We start from the raw sequence: 16,563 nt of genomic DNA, 5'->3' as shown, positions 1-16,563 counted from the left end.
TTTGCATCTCTCTGATGATTAGTGATGATGAACATTTCTTCATATGTCTCTTAGCCATTTGTGTGTCCTGTTTGGAGAGGTGTCTATTTAGTTCCTCTGCCCATTTTTTAATTGGATTCTTTGTCTTCTTTTTGTGGAGTTGTATGAGCACTCTATATGTATTGGAAATTAACCCCTTATCTGATATATCATTGGCAATTATGCTCTCTCATACAGTGGGTAGCCTTTCCGTTTTGATGATTGTATCTTTCGCTGTGCAGAAGCTTTTGAGTTTGATGTAGTCCCATGTGTTCATTTTCTCCTTTGTTTCTATTGCCTTAGGTGATGTGTCAGTAAAAATTCTTCTGCGTATGATGTCTGAGATTTTGTTGCCCACAGTCTCCTCTAGGATTTTTATGGATTCATGAGTTACATTTAAGTCTTTTATCCATTTTGAGTTTATTTTGGTGTAGGGTGTAAGTTGATGGTCTAGTTTCATTTTTCGGCAAGTAGCTGTCCAATTTTCCCAGCACCATTTATTAAAGAGGCTGTCCTTACTCCACTGTATGTTCTTGCCACCTTTGTCAAATATTAATTGAGCATATTGCCTAGGGTCCATTTCTGGGTTCTCTATTCTGTTCCACTGGTCTATATACCTGTTCTTGTGCCAGTACCAGGCTGTTTTGATCTGGCATTGTGATCCCTCCAACTTTGTTCTTCCTTTTCAAGATTGCTGTGGCTATTCGAGGCCTTTTTTGGTTCCATATGAACTTTTGAAGTAATTGTTCTAATTCTGTGAAGTATGCCGTTGGTATTTTGATGGGGATTGCGTTGAATCTATAGATTGCTTTAGGTAATATGGACATTTTAATGATGTTAATTCTCCCAATCCATGAACAGGGTATGTGCTTCCACTTTTTTACATCTTGCTCTATTTCTTTTTTCAAAGACCTGTAGTTTTCTGCGAATAGGTCCTTTATTTCTTTGGTTAGGTTTATTCCTAGGTATCTTAATTTTTTTGCCGCAATGGTAAATGGGATTGTTTGCTTAGTTTCTCTTTCTGTGAGTTCATCATTGGTGTATAAGAATGCCATCGATTTCTTGACGTTAATTTTGTATCCTGCTACTTTGCCAAATTCATGTATTAAGTCTAGTAAGCTTTTGGTGGAATCTTTGGGGTTTTCTATGTACAGTATCATGTCATCTGCAAATAATGACAATTTCGCTTTAGGGTTGTATTTTAAGGGACTATTTTCCCCATGATGCATCTTGGGAAATAACATGGACATATTAATACAAATGTCTGACATTATTTTATAAAGATAGAATGTAAAGCTCCTTGTCTCTGTACCACTTCAGGACTTGGGCTTTGACTCTATCACTTTTAGGAGTTATGGGTACATGGTCTGCAGATTTATAGCTTATAGACAGCGACTGACTCAAATATAGAAATAGAGAACACGTACATAAGATCAGGAGGCACCGTGATTCTCTGGGAGCACAAGATTATCATCAGATGACTTGGGTTCCAGTCTCTGCTCTACCAAATACTCATTCTGTGAACTTAAATAGGTCATTTGTACTCTGTGCTTCAGTTTCCTCATTTGCAAAGTAGGCATAAACACAGGTGTATGCATGTTTTTTAAAACACCCTTAATATAATGCAGTATTGTAAAAAGCTAGTTAGCTGTTATCATCACTGTAGTTACACAGAAGTTAGCATTATAATCTCTAAGACAACATGCTTTTGGTTACAAGAAATGAAAACCAAATTTAAAGTATTTTAGCAACAACAACAACAAAATTTTTTTTTAAGGAATTGATTTAAAAGGATAATGGAGGTGTGTCTCTTTGAAGCCACGGTTAATGTATTAGTCAGGATCCCAACAGGAAACAGACATACTCAACTTAGGAAAATCCAAGGAGAGCTTATTATGAAGGACTAATAGCAAAGGTGACTGTGGAAGATGACGAGCTGTAAGACTCAGGGCAGGACCCTGACCTCACAGTAGGAGAGGTGTCACTAGAAGGGACAAGAGGAGGGAAGGTTACCAGAGCCTGAAGGACAGAAAGTCATGCATATCTGGTTGCCTTCTTTTGAAGGATACAGAGAGCCTGAGGTGACCCCTCATGGAGGGAGGGTACGGGGAGAAAAAGATCCTAATCCCACTCTTCTACTCGCAGATCTCCTGCTGGGCCTTCCCCATGGAAGCCAGAGGGCTCAGCCCTGTGAATGCAACAGAGGAACTGCTGAGGCAGAGGAGGTTGGAGAACAGTGAGGAGTGGACCTGGAGAAGCAAATGCAAGATGCCCAGCACAAAAAGAAACAGTCAGGCTTGAGGAACCAATGCAAACACAAGTCATCAGGAAAGGATATGTGTCTAGCCTTGACCATCTTTCCTAAAATAGTTACTAATTACTTGGGTGGTTTTAACATATAATTGAAACATTGTTTATATTCTTTTCTTTAGATATAAAGCTTAATTCCCCTCCCCTTGAGAGGGGGCTGGACTTAGTGACTTGCTTCTAATGAATACAGTATGGAAATGGAAAATTAGTAACTGGGCAGTGGAGAGACCTGGCAGACACCACCTTAACCATATGATCAAGGTCATCATTACCACTGAAAAGTCATATTAATAGCAGGTACCTTTGATGTGATGTGGTGAGATGGACAATTCACCTCTGTGGAATACTTCCCCAAAATCCATACTCCTACTCAAATCAGAAGAAAAAACATCAGAAAAATCCAAATTACAAGGCAGTGTACAAAATGCCTGGCCAGTACTCAGGTATCAAGGTAATGAAATACAAGAAAAAAACACAAAACTGTCACAGTTTGGAGAAACTAAGCAGAACACACACACACACACACAGCACTATAGACATAGATGATATAGATACAGATACAGATACAGATACAGATACAGATACAGATACAGATACAGATATAGATATAGATATATAGATATAGATAGACATGGATCTTTCTCTCTCTCTCAATATAAGTGCCAAAATTCCTAAAGAGACTAACATCTGAGGCAAAATGGAAAAGTCACATTGCGAGAACAAGATATATCACCTGCTGCAAATATGTGGATGAAGTGGGAAGAAGAGTTCCTAGGAAAAGGGGTGTTAGCAGCCAATTCAACAGGTGCCCAATACACAAACTGAGACACACAAAAAGGGAGTATTTCTTCACATCCCTCTAGCTCTGTGAAGTGGCCACCATCCATAAATGCCTGTAGAGCCAACATAGCAGGAGATTGAGAACTATTACAATGATGAGTCTTGGAGACAGTAGCAACTCTGAGTATATGCAGTTAGACTTTGAAACTTAATTAATTAATTTATTTTTGTTACAGATGTTTCCCCTTTTTCCCCCTACTGATTCCCTTCTACCCCTCCCTCACCACCCTGTCCCCAGCTTTGTAGTCCACGTCCATTGTTCATGCACAAATTCATATAAGTCCTGTGGTTTATCTCTTTCCCACCATCCCCTCTTCTGGGGATTGTCAGTCTGTACCTCGCTTCCACGTCTCTGGGACTACCCCATCCTCAGACTGTTATGTTCATTATATTCCACAAATAAGTGAGATCATATAATACTTGTCTTTCTCTGTTTGGCTTGTTTCACTTAGGATGATACTTTTCAGGTCCCTCCATGTCGTCTCAAAGGATAAGAGCTCTTTCTTTCTTACAGCTGCATACTATTCCATTGTGTATATGTACCACAGCTTTGTTATCCATTCATCTACTTATGAACATTTGGGCTGTTTCCAGATCTTAGCTATTGTAAATAGTACTGCTACAAACATGGGAGTACATATATTCTTTCTGATTGGTGTCTCAGGCTTCTTAGGGTATATTCCTAGAAGTGGGATCACTGGGTCAAATGGCAGTCCAATTTTTAATTTTTTGAGGTAACACCATATTGTTTTCCATAGTGGCTGCACCAGTCTGAATTCCCACCAGCAGTGTACTAGAGTCCCCTTTTCTCCACACCCTCACCAACACTTGTTGTTTGATGATTTGTTGATGGTGGCCATTCTGACAGGTGTGAGGTGATACCTCATTGTTGTTTTAATTTGCATCTCTCTGATGATTAGTGATGTTGAGCTTTTCTTCATATGTCTCATGGCCATTTATATATCTTGTTTGGAGAGGTGTCTATTTAGTTCCTCTGCCCATTTTTTAATTGGGTCTTTGTCTTCCTTTAGTTGAGTTGTATGAGCACTCTCTATATATTGGAAATTAACCCCTTATCTGATATGTCATTGGCAATTATGCTCTCCCATACAGTGGGTTGCCTTTTCATTTTGATAATTGTATCTTTTGCTGCTGCTTCTCTACCTTCTTGATATCATCATACTTGTCAGCTTTCTGTAGGCAGCAGGTCAGATCCGCAACTGACACATTGGGGGTGGGAACATGGAAGGCCATGCCAGTTAGCTTCCCATTCAGCTCAGGGACGACCTTTCCCACAGACTTGGCAGTGCCAGTGGAAGCAGGCATGATGTTCTGGGCAGCCCCTTGGCCATCATCCACAGCTTCCCAGAGAGGCCATCCACGGTCTTCTGGGTGGCAGTGATGGCATGGACTGTGGTCATGGGTCCCTCCATGATGCCAACGTTGTTATGGATGACCTTGGCCAGGGGGGCCAAGCAGTTGGTAGTACAGGAAGCATTGCTGACAATCTTGAGGGTCTTGTCATACTTTTCATGGTTAACACCCATCTCAAACATGGGGGCATCAGCAGAAGGGGCAGAGATGATGAACCTCTTAGCTCCACCCTTCAAGTGAGCCCCAGCCTTCTCCATGGTAGTGAAGACACCAATGGACTACACAATGTACTCAGCACTAGCACCACCCCATTTGATGTTGGCAGGATCTCACTCCTAAAAGATGGAGATGGACTTTCCATTGATGACAAGCTTCCCATTCTTGGCCTTAACTGTGCCTTTGAACTTGCTATGAGAAGAATCATACTGGAACATGTAGATCATGTCGTTAAGGTCAATGAAGAGATCATGGCAACAATATCTACTTTGCCAGAGTTAAAAGCAGCCCTGGTGACCAGGCACCCAATACGGCCAAATCCATTCACTCTGACCTTCACCGTGGTGTCTCAAGGTTGAGGCTGGCACTGCGCAGGTCTGACGAACGAATCGGAGGAGCAGAGAGCAGCAATGTGTTCTCAAGTGAATAATTTTAGCTGAACCCAGGCTTCCTCATCTATGACAATGGGAGCATTAAACCTCCTAATAGACCTTTAGGTGCCATTGTGAAGATCATATGAAATGATATGTGCATGACATATTCGAAAGTATTTGATAAAATTACATACAGATATAAACTAAAATTTACTTTCCTCTTCTTCAAAGGTACACAGTGTTTACTATTTAAGGAATTTTGGTGCATAGGAGAAACAAGGAAAAGGTGTGAATAAAGGTATAATCTGAGCAAAGGAGATGACCTCTGCCAACTGTGAGCTTTTCTCCCTCCAAAGCAACACATAATAAAGATAAGAAATGATAATATTGAGCCTTCCACATGCCACACATTGTGTTAAATGCTTTACCTACAATCTCTTGTTCAATCTACATAAACTATATATAATTCTTATGTTCCATTGACACCTCAAGAATTAAAAGACAGAACTTTCGGAAGATGGTGGCAGGCAGAACCCGAGGGAGGGTGAGTGCGTGAGAGAGTGAGCGAGTGTGTGAGAGAGTGTGAGTGGACGTGAAGCTGGACAACCAAGCCCGAGCAGTGCAGAGCCGTGGAGCAGAGGTTCCTGTGCTGTGGACGGAGCAGCCAGCCACCTCAGTCAGCGGCCCTTCAGGGCGCATCTCCCTGCACTGCAGGGAGGTCCCACCATTTTGGAAGGTCCTGGGTCTTCCCTGGGAGGAGGCAATGGGAGCGGCTAGGGCCCAGCAACCAGAGCCCACCAGTGCACTTGGCACCATCGGACCAGTGGACACTCTGTGTCTACACAGACAAGTAGACAATAGTGGAGCTGCCAAAGTGCCAGTTGCGGAAGCTGCAGATGGCCGGGAGGCCAGCACCATCCCCCACAGTAGCAATCGATCAGAGTTGAGATATACCCCCAAGAACAGAGGCTGGGGGCAGACATCCATCCCCAGGCAACAGAAGCACAGACCAGCAGCTGAGACCCATCCCCAAAAAAGTACAACAAAGGCTGAACAGGAGCTGAGCCCCAGGGGGCAGCAGCACTCCCCAGCTGCCAGCAGCGGGACCTGGGGCTCCACAGAGGCCTCTGTGACCTAGCAGCCCACCAGAGCAGTAGGAAGCCAGAGCCTGAGAAGGACTGGTGCAATCCAGCTGCCAGCCTGTGGGGTCTGCAGGTTATGGGGGCACCAGAGAGGCCTGTGAAACCCAGCAGCCCACAAGATAGGACTAGAGCCAGGTCTCCAAAGGGATTGTGTGATCCAGTTGCCAGCGGGACCCACAGGGTGCTGGGGCACCAGAGAGGCCTGTGCAATCCACATACCCACAAGATAGGTGTGGAGTCAGGTCTCCACAGGGACTGTGCAATCCAGCTGCCCACAGTACAGGCAGGGAGTGCGGCTCCAACAGGGCCTGAGCTATACAGCTACAGGTGGCACCAGCGACCAGCTGGGAACACACTCCAAAGGGGCCCACATGATCCAGCAGCAGCACCTACCAGGACACACCAATACCAGCCCCCAGTAGTCAATCCTCCAGGATCCACAGCAGGCAAGAGGCGACATGCAACAAAACAGTCTGGGAGGCACAGTAGCCTTATTTGATATACAGTGAGCTTCATACACACCCAAACATCCCTCAGCGGGTCTAGAGCTACAAGACGGCTAAACTGGGGAGACAAAGAAACAACACCCAAAGGAAAGAAAAAGAGGAATCACTAGAAAAGGAACTACAGGAAATGGAAGACAGCAACTTGTCAGATAAAGAATTCAAAGCAATGATTTTAAGGGTGCTCAAACAATTTGGTGAGAACTACAAGCATCTTAATAAGAATTCTGAAGAGCTCACTGGGAACTACTTCAACTTTAAAAAAAGAAGTAGAAGCTATGCATAAAAATCAAGAGAAAATAAAGAATGACATAGCTGTTATGAAAAATACCTTAGAAGGGTTTAATAGTAGATTAGAAGAAGCTGAAGACCAAATCAGTGACTTAGAAGACAAGGTAGAAAAAAAACACTCAAATAGAGAAGCAAACGGGAAAAAAGAAAAAAGAAAAAGCAGGAGGAAAGTTTACGAGAGCTGTGGGACAATACAAAACATAACAACATTTGCATTATAGGGATAGTGGAAGGAGAAGAATCAGAGAAAGGAAGAGAGAACCTGTTTGAAGAAATAATGACAGAAATCTTTCCTGAACTTGTAAAGGAAAAAGTCACACATTTCCAGGAAACACAGAGTATCCCAAGCAAGATGAACCCCAGAAGACCCACAGCTAGACACATCATAATAAAAATGGCAACATTAAAGACAAAGAAAGAATCTTAAAGGAAGCAAGAGAGAGACAGAAAGTTACCTATAAGGGGGCTCCCATTAGACTGTCAGCTGATTCTCAGTAGAAATGATGCAGACCAGAAGGGAGTGACATGAAGTGTACAAAGTAATGCAAGGCAAGGGTCTGAATCCAAGACTATTCTATCCAGCAAGGCTATCATTCAAAATTGAAGGAGAAATAAAGAGCTTCACGTATAAAAAAACAAACTAACTAACTAACTAACTAACTAACTAATTAAAGAATTTACCACCGCCAAACCAGCACTGCAAGAAATGCTGAAGGGACTGTTGTAAGAAGAAGAAGAAACAGAAAGAGAGAGACAGAGAGAGAGAGGAACACAGGCATAAAATTAAAATGGCAACTAATAATGATCTATCAATAATTACCTTAAATGTAAATGGCTTAAATGCTCCAATCAAAAGATATAGGGTAGCTCATTGAATAAGAAAACATGACCCACATATATGCTGTTTGAAAGAGATGCACCTGACATCAAAGTTACAACTAAACTACAGAACAACCCTCATTCAAAACCGCCTGAAATCAAGCTGAACGGAGTTCTACAACTACGGAATTAAAGCAGCAGCCACATCGAGACTGGTAGAAGGGGCAGAAGCGCAATGGGCTGGTCCCACACCCACGTGTGGCAGATAAAAATCATGAGGATACCTCGACAGGGAAGGTCCTCCCTGAGGACTGAGGGTTCCCCATCCCACACCAGATGCCCCGCTCTGGGTTCCAGTGCTGAGAAGAGAAGTCCCCATAACTTCTGGCTGGAAAAACCAGCAGAAACTGAGGCTCAGGGAAGCTGACATGGCTGGAGCCCCAGGCAGCTCCTTAAAGGGCCCACACACGAACTTATCGGACTCACTCCCTCTAAGCTTGGAGGGGAGGCAGTTCGAGGGGCACCAGAGACATACAGGGAAGAACTGAGCTGTTTGGCATTGGAGCGAGGGCTGGAGAGGGGGTTTTCTCCGGGACAAACATGCTGTCAGAGGCCTTTGTTCCTTTGGTGAGCCCTTCCCTGGGGCAGCAGACAGATGCCATATCTGGGACTCCAGCAACCTGGCTCACACTGGTAGCCCCACCCTGGTGATTCCCTGAGGCCCCACCCCACCCAACTTTCAGGCCCACCCAAGCTGTTGCCAGTTGCTTTACCATAGGATTGGCCTGTCTCAAATCCTGCTTCAGTTTTTCCTAAATTCTTTCAAACAAGCAGCATCTGGTCTCAGCTAGCCCCATACCTCTCATTAAGTAATACACAGAAACAAACACAGGGATGCAGCCAAAATGAGGAGACAAATAAACAGGTCCCAAATGAAAGAACAGAACAAAACCCCAAGAAAAGAGCTAAGTGAAATGGAGATAAGCAACCTAACAGATGCTGAGTTCAAAATACTGCTTATAAGGATGCTCAATGAACTGAGAGAGAACTTCAGTGAACTTAATGAGGGCCTCAAGAGCATAAAAAAGGACCAGTCAGAAATGATGGATGCACAGTCAGAAATTAAGGAGGCATTAACTGAAATAAAGAATAACTTACACAGATTCAATAGTAGAGTACGTAAATCCAAGAAGCAAACCATTGATTTGGAATATAAGGAAGCAAAAGACACCCAATCAGAACAGCAAAAAGAAAAAAGAAGCCAAAAAAATGAGGATAGTGTAAGGAGCCTCTGGGACAACATCAAGCGTGCCAACATTCGCATCTTGGGGGTGCCAGAAGGAGAAGAGAGAGAACAAGAAATTGAAAACCTGTTTGAAACAATAATGGCAGAAAACTTTCCTAATTTGTGAACGAAACAGACATACAAATCCAGGAAGCACAGAGAGTCCCAAACAAGATCAACCCCAAGAGGCCCACACCAAGACACATCATCATCAAAATGCAAAAGTTTCAAGACAAAGAGAGAATCTTAAAAGCAGCAAGAGAAAAGCAGTTAATTACCTACAAGGGAGTTCCCATAAGACTGTCAGCTGATTTCTCAAAAGAAACTTTGCAGGCCAGAAGGGAGTGGCAAGAAATATTCAGAGTGATGAAAAGCAAGAACCTACAACCAAGATTACTCTATCCTGCAAAGCTGTCATTTAGAATCGATGGCCATATAAAGAGTTTCCCAGACAAGAAAAACTTAAAGGAGTTCATCATCACCAAACCATTATTATATGCAATGTTGAAGGATATTTTTGAAGAAAAAGATAAAATATATGAACAGACAAAATGGCAATGAATACATATCTATCGACAATGGAATCTACAAACAAAATGAACAGGCAGAACAGAAACATCCTTATAGATACAGAGAACATTTTGTTGGTTGCCAGTTGGGAGGGGGTTTGGGGGAATGGGTGAAAAGGTGAAGGGATTAAGAAGTACAAATTCATTGCTAGACTGACAAACCTCAAAGGGAAAGGGGTTGGGGGGTGGGAAGAAATAAACCAAAGAACTTATATGCATAACCAATAGACACAGACAACACTGTGGGAAAAGGCGGGAGGGGGGCGGGAGTGGGGAAGAGGGGTCTATGGGGGAAAATTGAGGAGCATCTGTAATACATTCAACAATAAAGATTTTAAAATCATTTTAAATAAAAATTTAATTTAAAAATAAATAAATAAATAAATAAAAGAGAAGCACCTCACAACAAAAGACTCATACAGGATGAAAGTGAAGGGATAAAAAAATTTTTTCCAAGCAAATGGAAATGAAAACAAAGGTGGTGTAGCAATACTTTATCTGACAAGACAGACTTCAAAACAAGGGCCATAATATGAGACAGAGAAGGTCACTACATAATATTAAAAAGAGCAATCCAACAAGAGGATATAACCCTGGTAAACATATATGCACCAAATGTGGGAGCACCAAAATATATTAAAAAACTTTTGGAGGATTTCAAGGGAGAGATCAATAGCAACACAATCATAGTGGGTGACTTTAACACACCACTGGCACCACTGGATAGATCTTCTAGACAAAAAATTAACAAGGACATAGAGTCGTTACAAGACAAACTAGATCAGTTGGACTTAATTGATATTTACAGAACATTTCACCCCAAAGCCGCAGAATATACATTCTTCTCAAGTGCACATGGGTCATTCTCAAAGATAGACCACATGTTAGAACACAAAGCAAGTCTCTACAAATTCAAGAAAAATGAAATCATATCAAGCATCTTCTCAGATCACAGTGGCATGAAACTAGAACTCAATTACAATAAAAACATACAAAAACATTCAAACACTTGGAGGCTAAATATCATGTTATTAAACAACAAATAGGTTACTAACAAGATCAAAGAAGAAATTAAAAACTTCCTGGAAACCAATGAAAGCGAACAATAACAACACAAAATCTATGGGACACAGTGAAAGTAGTCGTGAGAGGGAAGTTCATAGCACTATAGGCCTACCTCAAGGAAAAAGTTAGGTATTGACTTTCTAACCCTACAACTTAAAGAACTAGAAAGTAAACAAAAAGAAAAACCCAAAGCTAGTAGGAGGAAGGAAATAGTAAAGGTCAGAGCAGAAATAAACAACATAGAGACTAAAAAACAATTTAAAAGATCAATGAAACAAAAAGCTGGTTCTTTGAAAAGATAAACAAGATTGATGGACCTTTAGCCAGACTCACCAAGAAACAAAAAGAGAGGACTCCAAAAAACAAAATCAGAAACGAAAGAGGAGAAGTAACAACTGACACCACAGAAATACAAAGGATCATCGAAACATACTACGAACAATTATATGCTAACAAATTGGACAATCTAGAAGAAATGGACAGATTTCTAGAAACACACAGCCTCCCCAAACTGAACCAGGAAGAGATAGAAAACTTGAACAGACCAATAACAACAAAGGAAATTGAACATGTAATCAAGAAACTACCCACAAACAAAAGCCCAGGCCCAGATAGTTTCATGGAGGAGTTTTACTGAACATTCAAAGAAGATCTAATACCCATTCTACATAAACTATTCCAAAAAATCCAAGAAGACGAAACATTTCCAAACTCATTTTATGAGAACAGCATAATCCTAATTCCAAAACCAGATAAAGACACTACAAAGAAAGAAAACTACATGCCAATATCCCTGATGAACACAGATGCCAAAATCATTAACAAAATATTAGCAAATCAAATCCAGCAATACATCAAAAAAATTATTCATCATGCCCAAGCGGGTTTCATCCCAGGTATGCAAGGATGGCACAATATTCGCAAATCAATAAATGTGATACACCACATAAATAAAATGAAAGATAAAAACCATATGATCATATCATTAGATGCTGAAAAAGCATTTGACAGAATCCAGCACCCATTTTTGATAAAAACGCTCAGCAATGTGGGAATAGAGGGATCATCTCTCAACATAATAAAGGCCATATATGAAAAACCTACAGCCAACATCATACTCAATGAGCAAAAACTAAAAGCATTCCCCTTAAGAACAAGAACAAGAGAGGAATGCCCACTTTCTTTACTCTTATTTAACATAGTAATGGAAGTCTTAGCCACAGCAATTAGACATAAAGAAAAAATAAAGGGAATCCAAATTGGAAAGGAGGAAGTGAAACTGTCATTATTTGCAGATGACATGATATTGTGCATAGAAAATTCTAAAGACTCCATCAAAAATCACTAGACTTAATAAATGATTTTGGCAGAGTAGCAGGATACAAAATTAATGTCAAGAAATCAATGGCATTCTTATACACCAATGATGAAATCAAAGAAAGAGAAACTAAAAAGACAATTCCATTTACCATCACAGAAAAAAAATTAAGATACCTAGGCATAAACTTAAGCAAAGAAGTAAAGGACCTCTTCACAGAAAACTATAGGTCATTGATAAAAGAAATAGAGGAAGATATAAAAAAGAGGAAGCATATACCTTGTTCATAGATTGGAAAAATTAACATCATTAAAATGTCCATACTACCCAAAGCAATCTATAGATTCAATGCAATCCCCAATAAAATACCAATGACATACTTCACAGAACTAGAACAAACACTCCAAAAGTTTATATGGAACCAAAAAAGACCTCAAATAGCCACAGCAATCTTGAAAAAGAAGAACAAATTTGGAGGGATCACATTACCAGATTTCAGGTTATACTACAAAGCCACTGTAATCAAAACAGCCTGGTACTGGCACAAGAACAGGCATATAGACCAGTGGAACAGAACAGAAAACCCAGAAATAGACCCAAGACAACATGCTGAATTAATATTTGACAAAGGTGGCAAGAGCATACAATGGAGTCAAGACAGTCTCTTCAATAAATGGTGTTGGGAAAATTGAACAGCTACTTGAAAGAAAATGAAGCTAGAACACCAACTTACACCATACATGAGAATAAACTGAAAATGGATAAAAGACTTAAATGTAACTCGTGAATCCATGAAAATTCTAGAAGAAAATGTAGGCAAGAAAATCTCAGACATCATATGCAGCAGAATTTTCACTGATACAACACCTAAGGCAACAGAAACAAAGGAAAAAATGAATACATGGGACTACATCAAACTAAAAAGCTTCTGCACAGCAAAAGAAACAACCATCAAAATGGAAAGGGATCCCACTATATGGGAGACCATAATCGCCAATGATGCATCAGATAAGGGGTTAATTTCCAAAATACATAGAATGCTCATACAACTCAACAAAAGGAAGACAAAGAACCCAATTTAAAAATGGACAGAGGACCTCAATAGACACCTCTTCAAAAAGGACATACAAATGGCCAAGGGACATATGAAGAAATGTTCAGTATCACTAATCATCAGAGAGATGCAAATTAAAACAACAATGAGGTATCACCTCACACCTGTCAGAATGGTCGCCATCAACAAATCATTAAACAAGTGTTGGCAAGGGTGTGGAGAAAAGGGGACTCTAGTACACTGCTGGTGGGAATACACAGTGGTGCAACCACTGGAGAACACTATGGTGTTACCTCAAAAAGTTAAAAATTGGACTGCCATTTGACCCAGTGATCCCACTTCTAAGAATATACCCTAAGAAATCTGAAACACCAATCAGAAAGAATATATGTACCCCTATGTTCATAGCAGCACTATTTACAATAGCTAAGATCTGGAAACAACCCAAGTGTCTATCAGTAGATGAGTGGATTAAAAGCTGCAGTACAGGTACACAATGGAATAGTATGCAGCTATAAGAAAGAAAGACCTCTTATCCTTTGAGATGGCATGAAGGGACCTGGAAAGTATCATCCTAAGTGAAACAAGCCAAGAAGAGAAAGACAAATATCACATGATGGCACTTATTTGTGGAATATAATGAACTAAACAAACTGCTGAACAAAATTAATCCAGAGACATAGAGGTGGGGTACAGACTGACGAGCTTCAGAGGAAGTGGAGCTTGTGGGGGAAGAGATAAAGCACAGAACTTACATGCATGTATGCATGACCAATGAACATAGACAACTAAGCTAGGGATGGCACAGGGGGGGAGGGGAGAAGGGTGTCAATGGGGGAAAAATGAGAAACATCTGTAACAAAAACAAACAAATAAATAAATAAATAAATAAATAAATAAATACAGGAAAATGCTTCATAGATGTAATGTATTGCATGGGTATGAATATCAAGCCAAAACTTTTGTGTGCAGAAAATATGACTTTCTACATTTTTCTGTAACTAAACTTAACTTTTTGCAGAAGTCCATTCTACTAGTGGTGGAGTTTATTATCAGTCCATTTGGGGTAATCTGGTCAGGTCAGGAGACATCCAGTCTCCCCCCTCCCCATATTGATGCATCTGAGCACTGGTCAGGTGGGAGGGACCAATACTCACCTGACCTTCAAGGGTCATCTGCTCCTAGTGGCATCCACTGGGATGCCATTGATTCTGTCCAGTATCCATCCACAGCTCATAGAGACGCTTCTGTGTTCACCTCAATCCTGGCTATAAGACCAATTCATGTCTGTTAACTTTGTAAGTAGCATCTGTGCCACATGGGAAAACAGTCTGTTGCTCCCCAGACTTACTGGAGAGTACAGAGCCTCCTGAGGTTGTCCTGGGACTTTTTGCCTAGACATTGCATATGGTCATTTCTATTCTGTCATTACATGCTGTGCTAGCCACACAGGGAGGTCTGCAAATAGCACTCCTCCTAAGATACAACCAAGAAGGAAGGCACTATGCAAACTCACTCTTGGATCCCCTCACTGAGCTGCTCCTCTCTCAGCCAAGTCATGGGAGAAGGTACAAGCCCTTCCCAAGGGTCCCCCAGCATTTGAACACTACTCTGTTTGCTCTCCCTCCCAGAGAAACTTCATTTCCTCTAGGCTGGGACAAATGGGCACTGACAGCTCACTTAGTCTCCTAAATCTATTATTTATGCCAGGACCTCAGCTTTTGAAACTCAAAAACAAGAATTTGGCTTTTACTCAACCGCATCATCTCTTCCCCGAAGCATTAAGCCCAGGAATATTCTAGCTACTGTTTGGGTGGGAGGAGGGTAACAATAACAGGAATTATTGAGAGTGAAAAACATGTTTAATATAGTATATCAAGTATTATTCTACTGTACTGCTATTATTAAGAATATTTTAAATTGTCTGATTTATACCCTGTCTGCTTCCAAAACAAGGATTTGAGATAATTTAATATAAAACATAGATACAATGACAAAAGAACAATTAATTTGAGAGCAAAAGAGAAACCAATAGGACCAAGTTCTATTATCCAATATTCAGAAGCATAACAGTTGAATATTATGACCATCATCATCATCATCCCCATTTGAGTACCTACTATGTGACATTCTCTACTAAGCACTTTGTAATTTAAATTCACAAATGAAAAAGAATGAAAAACATTCTTACAACAACCTTAACAGATATTATTATCCTCATTTTACTAAAAGCCCACTGATGTTCCCAGGAGTTTAGTAGCCTGAAGATTCTCCCAACAGAAATACGATGGTGTGGTGGGGACTATGACATACCACCCAGATTCCTCTTCTGCTCAAAGCCTCAGCTGCAGAGAGCCGCCTGCCTCGGGGTCACACCCCGTCCCAAGACATTTCCTCCCGTGACTGATAATTAAGGGATAAATATCTGGCCAACTTGACCCAAACAATTCCAGACAACTCGGAAGGGCCACACCAGCTCCAGCACGCCTCATGGATTAGCCAAGCTTGGCCGTAGCTCACTTCTGCTTTGCCCTCTCCTGCTTTCCTCCCCCTCTTCCGTGGTGTGGATACCAAAGGCACTCCCCTGTAAGCGTTTTACTTGTGAAGCACTGTCCCAGACTCTGTTTCCAGGGAACCCAAGCTCCAGCAGTCAGAATGAGGATGAAGCTCCAAATCTGTTTTACTTCAAAGCCCATCCTCTTGCCTGGCCAGGTGGCTCAGTTGGTTGAGTGTCATCCCATTCACCAGAAAGGTTGCAGGTTCAATCCCCAGTCAGGGCATGAATGGGAGGCAACAAATTCATGTTCCCCTCACACATACCTTGCACAACACTCTCTCACTCTCTCTCCTTCCCTTCCTCCCTCCCTTCCTCCTTCTAAAATCAATGGAAAACCAATGGACACAGACAATAGTTGGGGAAAGCAGGAAGGGAGTAGGAGGAGGGAGGAGGGGGAGTCAATGGGGGGAAAGGGGAGGGACACCTGTAATACTTTCAACAATAAATTTAAAAATTAAAAATTAATGTAAAATCAAGCTTACCCTCTTACTGTGCTACATACTGTGGACATGCTATAGTAAATATCTATTTAATGTATAAAGATAAAATTACACCAACAGAACTTTGAATTGGTAGTCCTGATAGATACCATATAATTTTAGTCAAGAAATTACATTCCAATCTCAGCAGTACATTTTCTTCCAACTCCAACATCTGTCTGCTCTCCCTGTGCTGTATTGCTTTCTGATCATTTATCAAGAGGGGAAAAAAATTTCCTCCATCATAATAATGATAACTTATTTTTGCCAAGGAACAGGTAGACACAGGAGTCAATATTTTAAAACACTGGTTTGGACGGAAGCTTGATTGACTGGTGAGGGAGGTATG

At 41.0% G+C, this 16,563-nt stretch overlaps 1 pseudogene; it reads right to left on the bottom strand.

Annotated features, from left to right (window-relative positions):
• LOC118622329 overlaps positions 1-14,353 on the bottom strand; it is a 79,034-nt pseudogene extending 64,681 nt beyond the window's left edge.
• Positions 14,354-16,563: the final 2,210 nt, after the last annotated feature.

Source organism: Molossus molossus, unplaced genomic scaffold, assembly GCF_014108415.1.
Source record: "Molossus molossus isolate mMolMol1 unplaced genomic scaffold, mMolMol1.p scaffold_m16_p_1, whole genome shotgun sequence".
NCBI lineage: Eukaryota > Metazoa > Chordata > Mammalia > Chiroptera > Molossidae > Molossus > Molossus molossus.
This window is presented reverse-complemented; position numbering and strand designations above follow the sequence as displayed.